Below are 18,295 nucleotides of genomic sequence, written 5' to 3' on the forward strand. Positions count from 1 at the left end.
CAGATGAATTCTTCATGTGTTGACTTCTGAACAAGATAGCAAACAACATGGTATTCTAGAACTGATTAGACTTAGCATACCGTACTGGAAAGCTCTCTTATCAGTGATTATAGTGTAAAACAAAAGAGTATCTCAAAAGAAATGAAGGAATGTGGAACATTAGAGTTTGCTGCTTCTGCTCTGTGAAGTTGTTGGTTTTGTTTTTATGATAACATAATTGTCCTGTTTGTTGTGCTCTCATTCATACAGTAGAATTTTGTGAGGTTTTATGGATCTCCTTTTCACCAATGGTTATAAGAATATAGGTTTGGAAAACCTAGAGATGAAACCAGCCTCTTATTGCCATCTGATCTTTGATAAAGCACAAAAAAGCATACACTGGGGGAACAAACCCCTATTTAATACATGGTGCTTGGAGAACTGGATAACCATATGTAAAAGACTGAAACTAGACCCACACCTTTCACCACTTACAAAAATTGACTCAAAATGGATAAAAGATTTAAATCTAAAATATAGAATGGTAAAAATCATAGAAGAAAGCATGGGAAAAACACTTAATGATATGTGACTGGGGAAAGATTTTATGAAGACTCTATTGGCAATCACAGCAACAACAAAAATAAATGAGGCTTAATTAAGCTGAAAAGCTTCTGCACAGCAAAGAACACAACAATTAAAGCAAATAGACAACCTTCAGAATGGGACAAGATATTTGGATGTTACAAATCTCACAAAGTTTGATAATAGAGTCTGCTGAGAACTCAAATTAATCAACAAAAAGGAGCAAATCTAGCCCATCTGTCACTGGGCAAGAGACATGAACAGAACCTTCTCTGAGGAAGGCAGACAAATGGCCAACAAATGACTCATGTATACATACATACATACATACATACCATGGAATACTACTCAGGCATAAAAAAGATGGTGACTTTACATCTTTTGTATTAACCTGGATTGAATTGAAGAACATTCTCTTTAGTAAAGTATCAAACAAGAATGGAAAAGCAAGTATCCAATATTTTCAATACTAATGTGAAGCTAGGAATGAACTAATACACACCCACACAAGGGAAAAACTCAGTTTAATTCAAGTTGGGGAGAAGAGGGAGGAGGGAGGGGTTGAGCGGATCAGGGATGGGGAGAGGGGAGTGCATGTGAGGAGAGGAGAGTTGGGGCTGGGATTGGTGTGCTCTCATCTAATGGGCACAATGTAGGGATACATGGCTCACCTTCTGGGTGAGGGACAAAACTACAACAGGGACCTTACCTAGTTAAGCTAAAAAGCAACCTTGAAACCTAAATATTTGTACCCTCATATTAATCTGAAATTAAAAAAATAAATATAGTTTTGAGAGATCTAGTTTTTGATAAGTTAAAGCAAAATAATAAATCATTATCATAGTATAGATATAGTGCTAATTTAACAGAATATGACAAGAAAGAAATAAAATCAACTCTGCTTGATTGCAAAATAGAGTTATGTAATGTATTTTGAGCTTGCACTAAACATTTCTGTAATTTAAAAGGTGAAATTCCAATAATTTCACTGATTAAATTCTATTTTCCATTTACTTTTCCTAATCAAGCACATTGACTCTCTCTACTAAATCTTAATATAATTTGGCCTTTCAGAGAACATTAAAAAAATAAAAAAATTATATGGAGGGCTTAATAAAAGGAGAAAGTCTAAATTATGTTATTCTTCTTGGTGAAGAAAATGGGGAAGAATATTGATTTATTCCTTTTTTTACCTGATTTTTTACCTCTAACCAAATGTACTGTAATCTCCCTTTGTGTCCCCTGAATGCGATAGGTTCATTTATATATATATATTTTTTTCTATATCTTTTGATTTTAAAATAGAGCTCAGTTGGAAAAAATTCAGCATTAGAGTATAATCCCCCAGAATTTTTAGCTTATTCACATTAATATTAATATGGCAACTGGTCTTTTATGTCAGTAAAATATATGTTTTATATGTTTACTGATAGTTACATGAAGTTTTTGGCTATTGTGTGACTGACTGTAGAGAATGGAAAGTACGTGAATTAAGGAAAATATGCCTTTAATTAGTGGTCATTGTCATTATTGTTCTTAAAAACATGGTTTAAAAGTATATTAGTTAGGTCCAAACCATGATGGTTCATTTAGAATGTTATCACTGAGCAACAGTAAAGTAGACTTAGATGGACATAAAATTGATATCCATGGTTTAATGTCTGTTTTATTTTTTATTTTAATTATGGATAACAGATATTTGCTATTTTTATTTCTCTGAAATTTAAGTAAGAAACGGAAATATGTTTTAATGAAATACCCCAATGCTTTTTGTTTCAGTTGAGTTGAATTGGTAATCTCTATATTGGTAATACTCTATAACTCAGAAAAAACTATAAGATAGCATACTGGCTATTTTTTATAGACATCACCATCTTTTGATTGAATTCCAGAAATAACTTCTAGAATGTACTTTTTCAATCCATTCTCCATGCTGTAGGCAGAGGTATTGTTTTTAATGTAAGTCTGATTCTTATTCCTTTTCTCAGCACATGTAGATTCAGATATACATACTTTAAAAATCAAAATGAAACAAAAATTACATTCAACATCTTTTAGTTGCCCTTTGGAAAAAGACCAAGATACTTAACCCACCTATTGGAATCCGTATAATCTGGACCCTGCCGAACTTTGATTTTATTTTATACCACCCCTCTTTACTACAGGTTCATATGTAAGAGGCAACTATTTTTAGCCTTTTTTGAGGGAGGGGCATCACTGTATAATTTAACCTCTTCTATTTTTAACATTTCTGGGGTTGCCTTTGTATCTCCTTATAATATATACATATCATCACTTCTTAGTTTCTCAGTTTTAGGCATTTAATTTACTTTGCAACAGATTAGCATTTAGCTCTTTGTACCTTTTTTCTCTCTCCAATTTTTTATGGTTATGTGACTTAAAAATTCTTGATTATGTTTGCAACTTTCAGTAATGTACACAAACCTGTTTCTTAAATTAAAAATAATTATATTTTTTAACATGTAATCATCTCTCTTAACTTCCTATCTTGCCAGATGAAGTTATTAATGTTTCTTACTTTTTTTTTAGCAAAAATATGTTTTATTTTTATTTATTTTAATTATATATTTTATTTTTTTCTTATTAAATCATAACTGTGTATATTTATTTATATTTTTCTTATTAAATCATAACTGTGTATGCATTTATGGGGTACAATGTGCCAATTTGATATACAATATAGAATGCTTACATCTAACTCATTGACATAACTGTCTCCTTGCTTAACTTATTTGTTATGGTAAGACATTTATACTCTATTCTTAATAGTTTTGAAATGTGTCATTGCATTATGCACATTAGGTGAGGTCCTCCCAAATACTTTCCCTCCTCCTGGCCTCCCCTTCCCTCCTTCCTCTTCTCTCCTTCTTTCTGGACTATAGTTATGTTTTACCATTCCTATGAATGTGTAGGTAATTATATAGTAGTTTTGAGTACATTGGACACTTTTCCCCCCATTCTAGAGATACTTTACTAAGAAGAATATGTTCCAGCTCCATCCAGGTAAACAAAAAGATGTGAAGTTTTCATCTTTTTTATGGCTGCATAGTATTCCATGGTATACACGTACCACAATTTGTTAATGCATTCATGGGTTGATGGGCATTTGGGCTGCTTCACAAAGCAATCTACAGATTTAATGCAATCCCTATTAAAGCACCATTGTAATAGTTTAAAGAGCTTGAAAAAAATAGTGCTTTGTTTTATATGGAACCAGAAAAAACCTCTAATAGCCAATACATTATTTAGAAATAAAAACAAATCAGGGGATATCACATTACCAGACTTCAGGATATACTATAAATCTATAGTGATAAAAACAGCCTGGTACTGGCACAAAAATAGAGAGGTAGATTTATGGAACAGAATAGAGAATGAAGAGATGAAACCAGTTACTTATAGTCATTTGATCTTTGATAAGCCTTTCAAAAACATTCATTAGGGGAAAGATTCCCTATTTAACAAATAGTGCTAGGTGAGCTAGCTGGCGGCCTATAGAAGAATGAAACTGAACCCTCATTTTCACCATTAACAAAGATTGATTCTCACTGGATAAAAGATTTAAACTTAAGACATGAAACTATAAAACTACTAGAAGAGAGTGCAGGGTAAACCCTTGAAGAAATTGGCCTGGGAGAATTTTTTATGAGGAGGAATCTCTTGGCAATTGAAACAACACCAAAAATATATTACTGGGATCTGATCAATCTAAAAAGCTTCTCCATAGCCAAGAGCACAGTAAGTAAAGCAAACAGATAGCCTTCACATGGGAAAAGATATTTGCAGGTTATGCTTCTGACAAAGGTTTGATAACTAGAATCCACAGAGAACGCAAACTAATTAATAAGAAAAGAACAAATAATCCTGTTTCTTTGTGGGCAAGAGACTTGAACAGAAACTTCTCTGAAAACAGGCTCATGGCCTACAAACATGAAAAAATGCTCATCACCCTTAATCATCAGAGAAATGCAAATCAAAACCACTTTGAGATATCATCTAACTCCAGTAAAATAAGCCCACATTACAAAATCTCAAAACTACAGATGCTGGCGTGGATGTGGAGAGAAGGGAACACTTCTACACTGCTGGTGGGAATGCAAACTAAAATGGCCTTTTTGGAAAGAAGTTTGGAGACTACTCAAGGAACTAAAAGTGGACCTACCATTTGATCCTGTAATTCCTCTAGTAGGTATATACCCAGATGATCCAAAATTGTTTTACAACAAAGACATTTGCTCCAGAATGTTTATTGCAGCCCAATTCATAATTGCCAAGTCATGGAAGCAGCCCAAATGCTCATTGACCCACGAATGGATTTTTTTTTCTTTTTTGGAGACAAAGTCTCACTATGTCGAAGTTGGGGTAGAGTGCTATGGTGTGACAGCCTATAAACTCTTGGATGTAAGGGTTCTTTTGCCTCAGCTTCCCAAGTAGCTGGGACTACAGGCACCTGCCACAATACCCGGCTATTTTTTTCTGCAGTTGTCATTGTTGTTTAGCAGGCCAGGGCCTGGTTTGAGCCCACCAGCCTCGGTGTAGGTGACTGTGCTCTAACCACTGAGCCTGGGTTCCGAGCCAATGTTTCTTAGTTTTCTTTATTCTCTCCACCATTCTCATCTATTTTCTATCTTCTGTCATAAAATGTCTTTTAACATTTTCAAGGTTGATAATGTTTATATTTCATTCTATAAGAAAGAATTAAATCTATATTTTGTTTATAGGTTAAATCTAAAATTTGGACATCTTTTAACATTACTATGACACTGTAATCCCTCTTTGTGGGCTATGGTTATATTTCTTTTTATTTCTAATTTTACAGTCTCTGCTGTTCAAAGACGAATGTTCATGGCATCAACGCAGAATAGATTTCTCATTCTTTCACTTCCCATCTGCTTAAAATCATGCCTTATTTTTGGCTTTGTTATTATTTTGTTAAAATGCTCTGATTTATTTGTAAAGTTTTTATTTTTCTTGTATTTTGTGATTTGCTTTTCCTTCCTCTTGTCCGGGGAAGAATATATATTTTATCTTTACTATGTTTGCAACATCATTTAACTTTCTATTTCTTTTATAAATTCGTGTGCATTCTCTTTCAAATGCATATTGAAAACTTGTTTCTTTGATTCCACTGATTGCTTTGGAGATCAACTGTTTGCTGTTATTCTTACTGTTTTTCCCACAGTTTTTTTTTTTTTTCTGTCACAAAGCACAGATTCCCCTTACTTTTTTTTTGAGACAGAGTCTCCCTTTGTCACCCTGTGGTAGAGTGCTATGGCGTTATAGCTCACAGCAACCTCAAACTCCTGGGCTTAAGCAATTCTCTAGCCTCAGCCTCCCAAGTAGCTAGGACTACAGGTACCTGCCACAACGCCCAGCTACTTTTACAGATGAGGTCTTGCTCTGGTTCAGGCTGATCTTGAACCTGCGAGCTCAGGCAATCCGTCTGCTCAGCCTCCCAAGTGCTGGGATTACAGACATGAGCCACCACACCTAGCTCCCCTTACTTTTGATTTTATTATTACATGTTATGGGGAAAAAGTTTTAGGAATAAACACATATTTAGCAAACAAAGTCTAAATTAATTAATACCTACCTTTCTACTGAACAATACAGCATTAGGGCACTTTGATCATTAATCCTCTCCTTACTTTACTTGTTCTTATCTAGTGATTTAGTTCTATATTGTTTTATATTTCTAAATTGTTATTGCTATTGTTTCTTTTATACAACTAGTTTTTACTTAGATTTATACAAAGACTTCAATTATCCTTATCAGGCCTTCTTTTGGGGTTCAGTTCCTTTTCTTTGAAGTATATCTACTAATAGATGTTTTTTTTTTTTTTTCTGGTTTAAGTATTGATTTAACTATAGACCTTCTTTTTCACCAGTTTAGATAGGAAGCCCCAGCCTTTGGCATAAATAACTTATTCCCATGACAAAATTTAAAGGGTCATTAGTGCTCATTGCCAGTTGTGTGGTCTTTTGGTAAGGGGGTGGCTAGGGCCTCTTTGCCCTCAGTAAGTGCTCTGGGGTGATGGATAAACACACTAAATTTAACAGCCTGATTGTTTGCAGCTCTGACAAAACCACTATTGGCAGAAATTGTGATGGCTTTCAGGGTGTCTGCTGTCCCAAAGATCGTTAATGAGCGGCTATTAATTTTTGAACTGGCCACTAGTCTCAAGGCATGCTCAGAAGGCTGGTCTGGAACCACATTAGTTTGCTTAATTAGCATAGCTGCCCTCTCTCTCTCCCCGGATCCTCCTAAGGTATCTAGAATGGACTGAAAATCTTTGACAGCAGATTCACAAGCAAGCAACTCCTTGTCCTTCATAAATGCCTCCAGCTGAGTAGAACCCGCTCCTTCCTCTCTTGCTCTGCTTGTTCTGTGAGTACTTTTTCTTTGAAAATCAAGTGGCAGCCTCCATAGCTAAGGGCAGACACATATGTAATTAAAGTAGTAATGTCCAGATTTACTCTTCTGCACACATCAACCTTAATCTCTGTTGAAAATGCAACACTTGCCAGTATATTTTCTTGGTCTACTCTGGTCACTTGTAAAAGTTGAGGGCCCTCTTCATCTGATCCACTCTCACTGAGCTGGAGCTCTTCAGGGTGATCTAACAGAGAGTTGACTGCTACTACGTCTCCTCTCACAGATATGCCCATTTCTTTTAGCTTCTCTGCCATGGGGCTGGAGACACTGTTGTAAAATGCACAGATGATGTGAGGGTTGCTATACTGCACTGACTGCTGGTGACTCGCCTAGAGGAAGTCTGTGCCCTGCTTAATAATGCTTTTGTCACCATACTGACCCCTGCCCAGCCAGATGTTATGCAGAGCTTCAGCTTTTTGGCCAAGGGCTTTCACCCAAGTATGACCACCATTTGCAACCACATCCTTCACAAGGGTCTGCTTCTCTCCCCAGGTATCTGTATCTGTATAAAGCAAAGACATGAAGAACACTAACAACTTCTTCCAGGTTTTCTGCTGAGTCCACAATGGCTCACAGGTGTGTTAGTTAGATTAGTGCTCTGTAAATGGGATTCTGTAATAGCTACTTTCCCTGCTTCTACTTTCTGTAAGACCTTTAATTCTGCATTCAGTTTGCTGCACAGCTTTGCACCACCTTCAGTGCCACCTTGTCTTGATCTAGAAAGTGATTCTGCCCTCTTGATTAGTTCCTTGGCTATGGCAATTCGTTCACAGAGCACGGAGTGTGCAGACACGCTGACAGCATTATTCCTTTCAGAAGCTGAGTCTATGAACCTGTGCTTCCATATGTCTGATTTTAGAATGACTCCTTCCTCTGATAGCTAAGGAAAGGATGGCAGCTAAACATTTGACTCTTCTTTAATTATACTGGATCTGCCAAACCAGGACCTTCATTTCTTCAGCTTGGTGGCCTTGGAGTATATGCCATGTCCCACAGCGGCCAGGACCGCGAGCCTGAGCAGGTGGCACGAGCACTCAGAGGCCAAGACCAGCCGGGGAGACCTCCCCTGGGCAGCACCCTTGCGGCTCCCGCACCTAGATGTTTTTTTTTTTTTTTTAAATTGAAGGAATACTTGTCATAAACTCTCTCAAATTTTGCTTTCTAAACAATCTCTTTGTTTTACATTCCCTTTGAAATAATAGTTTAGCTGGTCATAGAATTCCAGCTTGGCAAATATTTTCTCTTAACACTTTAAACATAACACTTTAAAAATATTTTCATTTTTTAATGATTTTCCTTGTTGCTGTTGCGAAGTGATATAAGTAATATATTCTTAAATTTTTGGTTGATCTTAATATGTTCTTTTTGTTTTTGGTATTCTTTAGTATCCTTCAGTTCTAGTGTGATATATCAGTTCAAGATTCAAGTCTTTTATCAAATCAGAAAGATATGTATTATATTTCTAGATAATGCTTATTTCTGAGCTCCAATTATACATATGTTAAGTTTTCTTTTTTTGTGTAATTTATAACTTTGCTATCATGTTTTCAACCTTTTTTGGAGTTTCATTCTTGATAGTAACTTCATATTCATCATCTATTTCACTAATTCCTCTTGTGTGAGGACCTATATTCTGTAGTACCAGGGAACATTAAATATCTGGAAGTAAATATAAGAACATATGTACAATAGTTGAATAGGGAAAATGACAAAACCAAAAATGAATCATTAAAGAAAACCTTTAATGATTTGAGTTATATATACATTTTATAGGAAGCCAATATAAAAATATCAGTTTTTGCCCAAACTTGTGTGTAGATTCATTGCTTTCCAAAAGAAAAGCCCAAAAGGGTTTCCATGAAAACTGATGAGGTGATTAAAAATATGGGAAATTAATGGGCTAAGAATAGCCAAGATACTGTTGAAGAAGTAAGAAAGGAAGACTTATTTGCCCTGTCATGTTTAATCACCTATTATGAAGCCAGCCTATCTAATTAAGGTATGTGGTATCGATGTGGAGATAAAGGGGAGTGAGTAAATTGACACTTATTGGGTACAGTGCACACTATCTGGATGAAGGGCCCACTTATGTGTGTAACTTTGACTCAACCTGTATAAAAACAAAGTATGTAAACAAAACATGTATCCCCCTAATATTCTGAAATTAAAAAATAACAAGTATTTATGTTGACATTTGGCATTTTCACCCACATTTCTATAAATCAATAAATAATTAAATTGCCAAAAAAAATCACCTAATGGCAATAAAGAAAAACAGAGATAGGTAAATTGACAAGTGGGATAAAATAGAAAGCCCAGAACAGACTTACACACGTATTAGAGAGGAGCATTATGGCAAATTGATGGGAAAGAAAGGATTGTTCAATAGATGAAGATAGAAAAAACTGGTTTACTATATGAAAAAAGGAATTGAATATTTACCTTCTACCATACATAAAAATCAACACCAGGTTCAACAGGGCTTGAGTGTCAAATTTAAACATTAAAATTTTTTTAAATTAAATCATAGCTGTGTACATTAATGCAGTCATGGAATACAGTGTGCTGGTTTTATATACAATCTGAAATATTTTCATCCAACTGGTTAACATAGCCTTCATGTCATTTTCTTAGTTATTGTGTTAAGACATTTATATTCTACATTTAGAAAGATTCACATGTACCTTGTAAGATGAACCATAGGCGTGGTCCCACCAGTCACCCTCCGTCCACCCATCCTCCTCCCTCCCCTCCCCTCCCTCTCCCCTTTCCCCATATTTTTGGGCTATAATTGGGTTATAGCTTTCATATGAAAGCTATAAATTAGTTTCATGGTAGGGCTGAGTACATTGGATATTTTTTCTTCCATTCTTGAGACACTTTACTAAGAAGAATATGTTCCAGCTCCATCTATGTAAACATGAAGGTGGTAAAGTCTCCATCTTTCTTTAAGGCTGCATAATATTCCATGGTGTACATATACCACAATTTATTGATCCATTCATGAGTCGATGGGCACTTGGGCTTCTTCCATGACCTAGCAATTATGAATTGGGTTGCAATAAACATTCTGGTATAAATATTTTTGTTATAGTGTGATTTTTGGTCTTCTGGATATATACCTAGTAGAGGAGTTGTAGGATCAAATGGCATGTCTATTTTTAGTTCCCTAAGTGTTCTCCAGATGTCTTTCCAAAAGAAACATATTAGTTTGCATTCCCACCAGCAGTGTAGAAGTGTTCCCTTTTCTCCACATCCTTGCCAGCATCTGTGGTTTTGGGATTTTGTGGTGTGGGCTAGTCTTACTGGAGTTAGATGATATCTCAAAGTAGTTTTGATTAGCATTTCTCTGGTGATTAAGGATGATAAGCATTTTTTCATATATCTGTAGGCCATGCACCTGTCTTCTTCAGAGAAGTTTCTCTTCATGTCCCTTGCCCACCGTGAGATGGGATCACTTGTTCTTTTCTTGCTAATATGTTTGAGTTCTCTGTGGATTCTGGTTATTAAACTTTTGTCAGAGATATAACGTGCAAATATCTTCTCCCATTCTGAGAGCTGTCTGCTTGCTTTACTTACTGTGTTCTTGGCTGTGCAGAAGCTTTTTAGTTTGATGAGGTCCCAGTAGTGTATTTTTGATGTTGCTTCAATTGCCCAGGGGGTCCTCCTCATAAAATTTTCACCCAGGCCGATTTCTTCAAGTGTTTTCCCTACAGTTTCTTCTAGTATTTTTATAGTTTCATGTCTTAAGTTTAAATCTTTAATCCAGTGAGAGTCTATCTTAGTTAATGGGAAACACTAAAATGTTTATAAAGAATACCAGAAGATATTATTTGAAGCTTCTGATATGTAAGACATAAAGAATGCTTACTTTAATGAAAGTTTTTTGTTTTTGTTTTTGTTTTGAGACAGATTCTGACTCTATCATCCTGGGTAGAGTGCTATGGTATCATAGCTCACAGCAACCTCAAACTTGTGGGCTCAAGCAATCCTCTTGCCTCAGCCTCCCAAGCAGCTGGGACTATCGGTGCCAGCTACAACTCCCAGCTAGATTTTCTATTTTAAGTAGGGACAGGGTCTTGTTCTTGCTCATGATGGTCTCTAACTCCTGAGAGCAAGCAATCCACCCACCTCAGCCTCCCAAAGTGCTAGGATTACAGGCATGAGCCACCACTTCTGGCTTTTAATGAAAGTCTTAAATTATGACCTTTTTATAAAAAAAAAAAAATCTTCAGGGCAGCACCTCTGGCTCAGTGAGTAGGGAGCCAGCCCCATATACTGAGGGTGGTGGGTTCAAACCTGGCCCCAGTCAAACTGCAACAAAAAATAGACGGGTGTTGTGGCGGGTGCCTGTAGTCCCAGCTACTTGGGAGGCTGAGGTGAAAGAATCACCTAAGCCCAAGAGCTGGAGATTGTGGTGAGCTGTGACACCATGGCTGAGGGCCACAAAGTAAGACTCTGTCTCTTTAAAAAAAAAAAAAGAAAAAAATCTTCAGGATAAGGGAAAGGCAAGTTTTAATTTTTGAAAAGATATTGATTATACACAACAAAAAATGAGTAGGTTCAAAGATATATAAAGAATAATTATTACATATTGATAAGAAGGGCCAATATGTTTAAGTCACACAATGGAATATCGTTTAACATATAAATGAGTTAACTATAGATGTATATGTCAGTATGGTTGAATCTTAGCAATGAAACTGAGTGGAAAAAAGTAAAAAAAAAGCATGTAGCATGATACATGGTTTTAAAAAAATATTATTTCAATAGATTTATTATTTTTTTTGTTATATGGAAGAATTGTGTATTGGAAGTCAGAGATTTTAGTGTACTTGTCACCCAAATAGCGTATATTATACCCAGTAAGTAGTTTTTTTATCTCTCAGCCCCCCTGCCCAACACTACTGCTTCCGAGTCTTTAAAGACCATTTTATATCATTCTCAGTAACCAGTATATCCATCTTTTAGCACCCACTTATATGTACATGGTGTAATTGTTTTCCATTCCTAAGATATTTTGCTTAGGATAATGATTTCCAGTTTCATCTAAGTTGCTATGGCAGATATTGTTTCATTTTCCTTTATGACTGACTATCATTCATGTTGTGCGTGTGTGAGTGTGTGTGTGTGCATCTCCCACATTTTATTTATCCACTCATCAGTTGATGGGCACTTAGGTTAATTCCATATCTTTGCAATTGTGAATTGTGTTGCAATAAACATATAAATGCCTGTGTTGTTTTGATAAAATGACTTTTTTTTCTTTGGGCAGGTACTCCACAGTGGGGGATTGTTGGATCGAGTGGTTTGTCTACCTTCAGTTCTTTGAGGAATTGCCATATTGCTTTTCATAGAGGTTGTACTAATTCACATTCCCACCAACAGTATATAAGCGTTCCCTTTTCACCACATCCATCCCAACATCTGTTGTTTTTTGACTTCTTAGTAATGGCATTTCTGACAGGGGTAAGATGCATCTTGTGGTTTTAATTTGCATTTCCCTGATGGTTAATGGCATTGAACATTGTTTTTTTACATTTGTTAGGTACTTGTATTTCTTCTTTTGTAAAAGGTCTGTGCATGTCTTTTGCTTACTTTTCAATGGGCTCTTTGTTTTTTTTTTTTTTTCTTGCCAATTTGACTTTTTTTGTAGATTATAGGTGTTAGTTCTTTGTTGGATATATAGTTTGGGAATATTTTCTCCCATTCTGTAGGTTGTGTATTTACTCTGTTGATTATTTCTTTTGCAGTGCAGAAACTTTTAATTAAGTCCCATTTATTTATTTTTGTTTTTGTTGTATTTGGTTTTGAATCTTAGTCATAAATTCTTTGCCTAGGCCAATGTCCAGAAGAATTTTTTCTAGAATTTTTATGGTGTCAGACCTTACATGTAAGTCTTTAATCTATCCTCAGTAAATTATTATGTATGATGAGAGATAAGGATCTGGTTTCATTCTTCTGCACGTTGCTCTCTAATTTTCTCAGCATCAGTTGTTGATTAGGGCATCCTTTCCCCAGTGTATGCTTTGTCAAAGGTTAGTTCATTTTTTTTTTTTTTTGCAGTTTTTGGCCAGGGCTGGGTTTGAACCCACCACCTCCAGCATATGGGGCTGGTACCCTACCCCTTTGAGCCACAGGTGCCGCCCAGGTCAGTTCATTTTAAGGATATGATTTTACTTCTGGATTCTCCGTTCTGTTCCATTGTTCTTTGTGTCTGCCTTCATATTATTATCATGCTCTTTTGGTTTCTGTAGCCTTGTACATAGTATAATTTGAAGTCTGGTATTGTGATCCCTCTAGATTTGCTCTTTTTGCTTAAGATTGCTTTGAATATTCTGGCTCTTTTTTGAGTCCATATGAAGTTTAGGACGTTTTTTCCAATTCAGTGAAAAGTGACATTGGTATTTTAATGGGAATTGTGTTGAATCTGTTAATCACTTTAGGCAGTATTGATTCTTTCAGTTCCATGCACATAGGATGTTTTACTATTTTTTTGTGAGTTATCAATGACTTCTTTCATCAACATTTTGTACATTAATTTTGTAATCTCAGACTTTACTGAATTTATTTATCAATTCAAGGAGTCTTTTGGAGGAATCTTTAAGGTTTTCTAGGTATAAGATAATGTCATGATAAACAGGGATGGTTTGACCTTCTTTTCTGATTTGGATATTTTTTATTTCTTTCTTTTGCCTGATTGCACTGGCTAGGACTTCCAGTACTATGTTGAATAGAAGGGTGAATATGGCCATCTTCGTCTTGTTTTAGTTCTTAGGGGAAATGCTTTCAACTTTTCCCCATTCAGTATTATGTTGGCTGCAAGTATCCATCATACATGTATTCATTCACACATGTATATGGATTTCATTATTTTGAGGTTATGTTCCTTCTCTACATAATTTTTGAGGTTTTCTTTCTTTTTTTTTTTTTAATCATGAAAAGGTACTAGATTTTATTGAATTTTTTTCCTGCATCTATTAAGATGAGATGATCATATATGGCTTTAAAAATATTTCAGATTAATGTAAGGGTACATAGGATTAGGTTACATTGTTTGCATTTTGTTATGAAAAGTCTCAGTTGTATTTGAGTCCTTCCACCCAAGAGGTGTGCCATATACCCCTACACTGTATCTGTTATGTGGGATCTTACTGAGCCCCTCTTCCCTGTTTTTAAAATATTCTGTTTATGTGGGAATTGCATTTATTGACATGCATATATTGAGCCCTCCTTGCAATCCCAGGATGAAATCTCCTGGATCATGGTGAATTGTTTCTTAGATATACTGTTGAATTTAGCTTGCTAGTATTTTGTTGAAGATTTTTGAATCTACATTCATTGTGAGATATTGGTGTGTAGTTTCTTTTCTGTTGTGTTTTTTTCCTGGCTTTGTTATCAGGGTCATACTGATTTCATAGAATAAGTTAGTGAGCATAACTTCCTTTGTGATGTTATGGAACAGTTTCAGATGGATAGATATCAGTTCTTCCTTGTAGGTCTTTTAGAATTTGGCTGTGAATTTGTCTGCTTCTCTGCTCTTTTTTTGGTGGGAGGACTTTATGTTACTTACTCAATCTTGCTATTTATTCCTGATTCAAACTTGAGAGGTTGTATCTGTCCAAAATTTATCCATTTCCCCTAGATAGTCTAGTTTATGTGCATAAAGATGTTCGTAGTAGTCTCATATTACCTTTTGTATTTGTGCAATATTAGATTTTCATTTTTCATTTCTGATTGAGCTTATTTGAATTTTCACTCTTCTTTTTGTGGTTCTTCTAGTTATTGGTCTCTCAATTTTGTTTATCTTTTCAAAGAACCAACTTTTCATTTAATCAATACTTTGTGATATTGTTTTGGTTTCAATTTTGTTTAGCTCTGCTCTGATCTTTGTTATTTAATTTCTTTTAGTAGCTTTGAGTTTCATTTGTTCTTGTTTTTCTAGATCTTTGAGGTATGATAATTAGCTTGCTAATTTGTAATATTTCTGTCTTTTTGATGTAGGCTTTTAGTACTATGAACTTCTGTCTTAGCACTGGTTATACTCTATCTCAGTAACTTTTAAAAGCCTGTGTCATCAGGTGGCACCTGTGGCTCAAAAGGGTGGGGTGCTGGCCCCATATGCCAAAGGTGGTGGGTTTAAACCCAGCCCCGGCCCAGAAAAAAAAAAGCCTGTGTCATCTTTGTTGTTCATTAAAAAAAATTTGATCTTGTCATTGATTCAAGGATGTTAAGCAATAGGTTGTTTATTTTTCATGTGTTAATGTAGTTCCTCTTGGAGTAAGTAGATGTCTAATTTTATTCTACTGTGTCTGCAAAGATACATGGTATAATTTCAAGTTTTCTGAATTTGCTGAGGCTTGTTTTGTGGCATAACATATGATCTCTCTGGGAATATGTCTCCATGTCCCATGTGCTGGTGAGAAGAATATGTATTCTGCAGTTTCAGGGTTGAATGTTTTGTAAATACCAGTTAAGTCCATTTGTTTTAGGATCCCATTTAAGTCTAGTGTTTCTTTGTTGATTTTCTGTCTTGATGATCTATCTTGTTCTATCAGTGGAGTATTGACACCCCATGCTATTATGATCTTGCTATTTGTTTCACTTTGTAGGTATAGTAGAATTTGCTTTATGAAGCTGGGAGCTCCTGTTTTTGGTACATATGTATTTAGAATTATTATACCTTCTTGTTGAATTGATGTCTTCATCATTATACAGTGTGTCTTTAAAATAGTGTCTACTATTTTAAATTGCACACAAACTTTATGGGCATCCTGTATAATGCCTCTTTTTTTCTTTACTGTTGTTGATTTGAAGCTATGTTATCTGTTATAAGAATAACTACTACTATTTCCCTTTTGTTTTTAGGGATGCTTTCATGGCATCTATTTTTCCATCCCTTTACAATGAGTCAATGAGACTGTGAGTTAAATGGATGTCTTGGAGACAGCAGATGTCTGTGCTATTTTAATCATAAGTTTTAAGTGGGGCATTTAGAGCATTAAAATTCAATTTTAATATTGATAAGTGAGATTCTTTTCCTGTGATCATATAGAATGATATCTAGCTGCTTTGTATTATCCTTCGTGTTGCTGTTTTATTACATACATGTTTACTTTTGCATGTTTTACACTGGTGAGTATCTACCATTCCTTTTGGTGTGGGGAGCACTTTTGAGCACTTCTTGTAGATTAGTTGTAGGGGTAACAAATTTCCTTAGTGTTTGTTTGGTTCAGAAAAATTTTATTTCTCTTTTACTTATGAAATTCAGCCTTGTAGTATATATAATTTTTGACTAACTGTTATTCTGTTTCCATATACTAATGATGGGATCCCAATCCCTTCTGATTTGTAAAGTTTCTATTGAGCAGTCTGCTATTAGTGTGTGTGTGTTTATTATTACTTACTTTATTATTCCATCTTACAGATTGTAGGATTTTCTGCTTCACTTTGCTGTGTGTCCTGGTGATGTCCTATTTGCACTGAATCTTCCAGGAGTTTGTTGACCTTCTTGCATCTGGATGTCTAAATCTCTAGCAAACCCAGGGAAGTCTTCCTCCACTATTCCCTCAGATAGGCTTTCCAGGCTTTTTGGTTTTTCTTTTTCTCCCTTAGGGATACCTATGATTCTTATGTTTGTGCATTTTACATAATCCCATTTTTTCTCAAAGACTTTTTTCTTTTCTTTTGATCATCTTTTCTTTATATATAACTGACTGGGCTAATTTGAAAGCCTTTTCTTTAAGCTTTGAAATTCTTTCTTCTGCTCTATGTAGTATGTTGTTAAAATGTTTCACTGGCTCGGCACCTGTGGCTCAAGTGGTAAGGTGCCAGCCACATACACCTAAGGTGGCGAGTTCGAATCCAGCCCAGCCTGCCGAAAACAACAATGATGGCTGCAACCAAAAAATAGCCGGGCGTTGTGGCGGGCGCCTATGGTCCCAGCTACTTGGGAGGCTGAGGCAGGAGACTCGCTTGAGCCCAGAAGTTGGAGGTTGCTATGAGCTCTGATGCCACTGCACTCTCCCCACGGGGACAGCTTGAGGTCTGTCTCAAAAAAAAAAAAAAAAATGTCTCACTGTATTTTCAAATTTCCTAAATGACTCCTTCATTTCCAGAAGATCTGATAATTAAGTTGGAGAACTCATCCTAGAAAAAGTGCTATGTACCTCACTGCTGAAGATCACTACAGTCACCTTTGAAGTAGTCCCCTTGGGAAACTCTGCACTGATGCCAGCACCTAGTCCATCCTTCAAAGCAATTTTGAAATTCTTTTTCTGGAATGACCATCAAGATCTATCATCATATGGCACACACAAACACATAACAACAATAAAGAATGCCAGTCAGCAAGTTACTGCCACATGTTGACATGAACACAGCTGCGAAACACTGATACACCAAGGTTATGAAACCTTACTGAGCTGTTAGTACAGTGTTGCCTCCATAAACACATGGTATGATAGACACTCTATCAGAGGCAAGGTGGCCACTCCTACATGTTCTGGCTTGATTGTCCTCTGTGGAACCCTCGCCAGTCCCAAGTGGAAACAGCCTTTCTGCTATGGCTAACTCAGAAGCAGTGGGCAGTGGAGGGGAGGAGAAGGAGAGGGCCCTTAATTGTGAGGTGCTGTTGTCCTAAGCAGCCCTCTGGCTTGCTATATATTCTTCTCTCAAATGAAAGCATCTGGACTGAATGTCCAGGCTCTGGGAGATTCACATTTCCCTTGAGAACCATCAGTCCCCTATGCCTTCTGTGGTCTGAATGAGAGCTGAGGGTTGTTATTGGTGGATCCAGCAATGCAGACCGTGGAGGAGAGTCTTGGGTAAGGGCAGCTGCAAAAACACTGCCTAGGTATAAAGGGAGGGAAATGAGCCACATCTTTGTGTAGAAATCAGTTGCAGTAAGCAGAGTTCTATTTGTGGTGTACCTTCTCTGGAAGCCTCAAACTGGATGATCTGCAGCTCACCTGTGCCCAAAGCTTATGCTTGGGAACAGAGGCAGCTATGTCCTCAGCTTTGGGTGGTTAGAGGAAGGAAGGTTCCTGCCTCTATGTCCCTTCTTGGGCTTTGTTGCTGCTTCTCCTCTGGGGTAGGGACACACCTACCCTAAGGACTCACTTTTCCTAAAGACTCTCTACCGGGAGGGATGCAGACAGCTTTCGGTCATGAGACTGGGGCTCTGCGGTTTAGGAGAGTGTGCATTTTACCTTCCTGTAACTAAAAAGCTTCTGTGGCACCTTCCAGTCCCTAAGGCAGCCTGCCCCGCAGGTC

At 36.4% G+C, this 18,295-nt stretch overlaps 1 protein-coding gene and 1 pseudogene across 1 annotated transcript in view; one reads left to right on the top strand and one right to left on the bottom strand.

The window, feature by feature from the left end:
* DLG2 (discs large MAGUK scaffold protein 2) overlaps positions 1-18,295 on the top strand; it is a 2,018,366-nt gene that overhangs the window by 71,928 nt on the left and 1,928,143 nt on the right. The gene's annotated exons all lie outside the window — the stretch shown is intronic.
* On the bottom strand, positions 6,539-9,758 carry LOC100964600 (annotated as a pseudogene).

This window comes from Otolemur garnettii, unplaced genomic scaffold (genome assembly GCF_000181295.1).
Source record: "Otolemur garnettii isolate 467f Iridium unplaced genomic scaffold, OtoGar3 scaffold00001, whole genome shotgun sequence".
Lineage (NCBI taxonomy): Eukaryota > Metazoa > Chordata > Mammalia > Primates > Galagidae > Otolemur > Otolemur garnettii.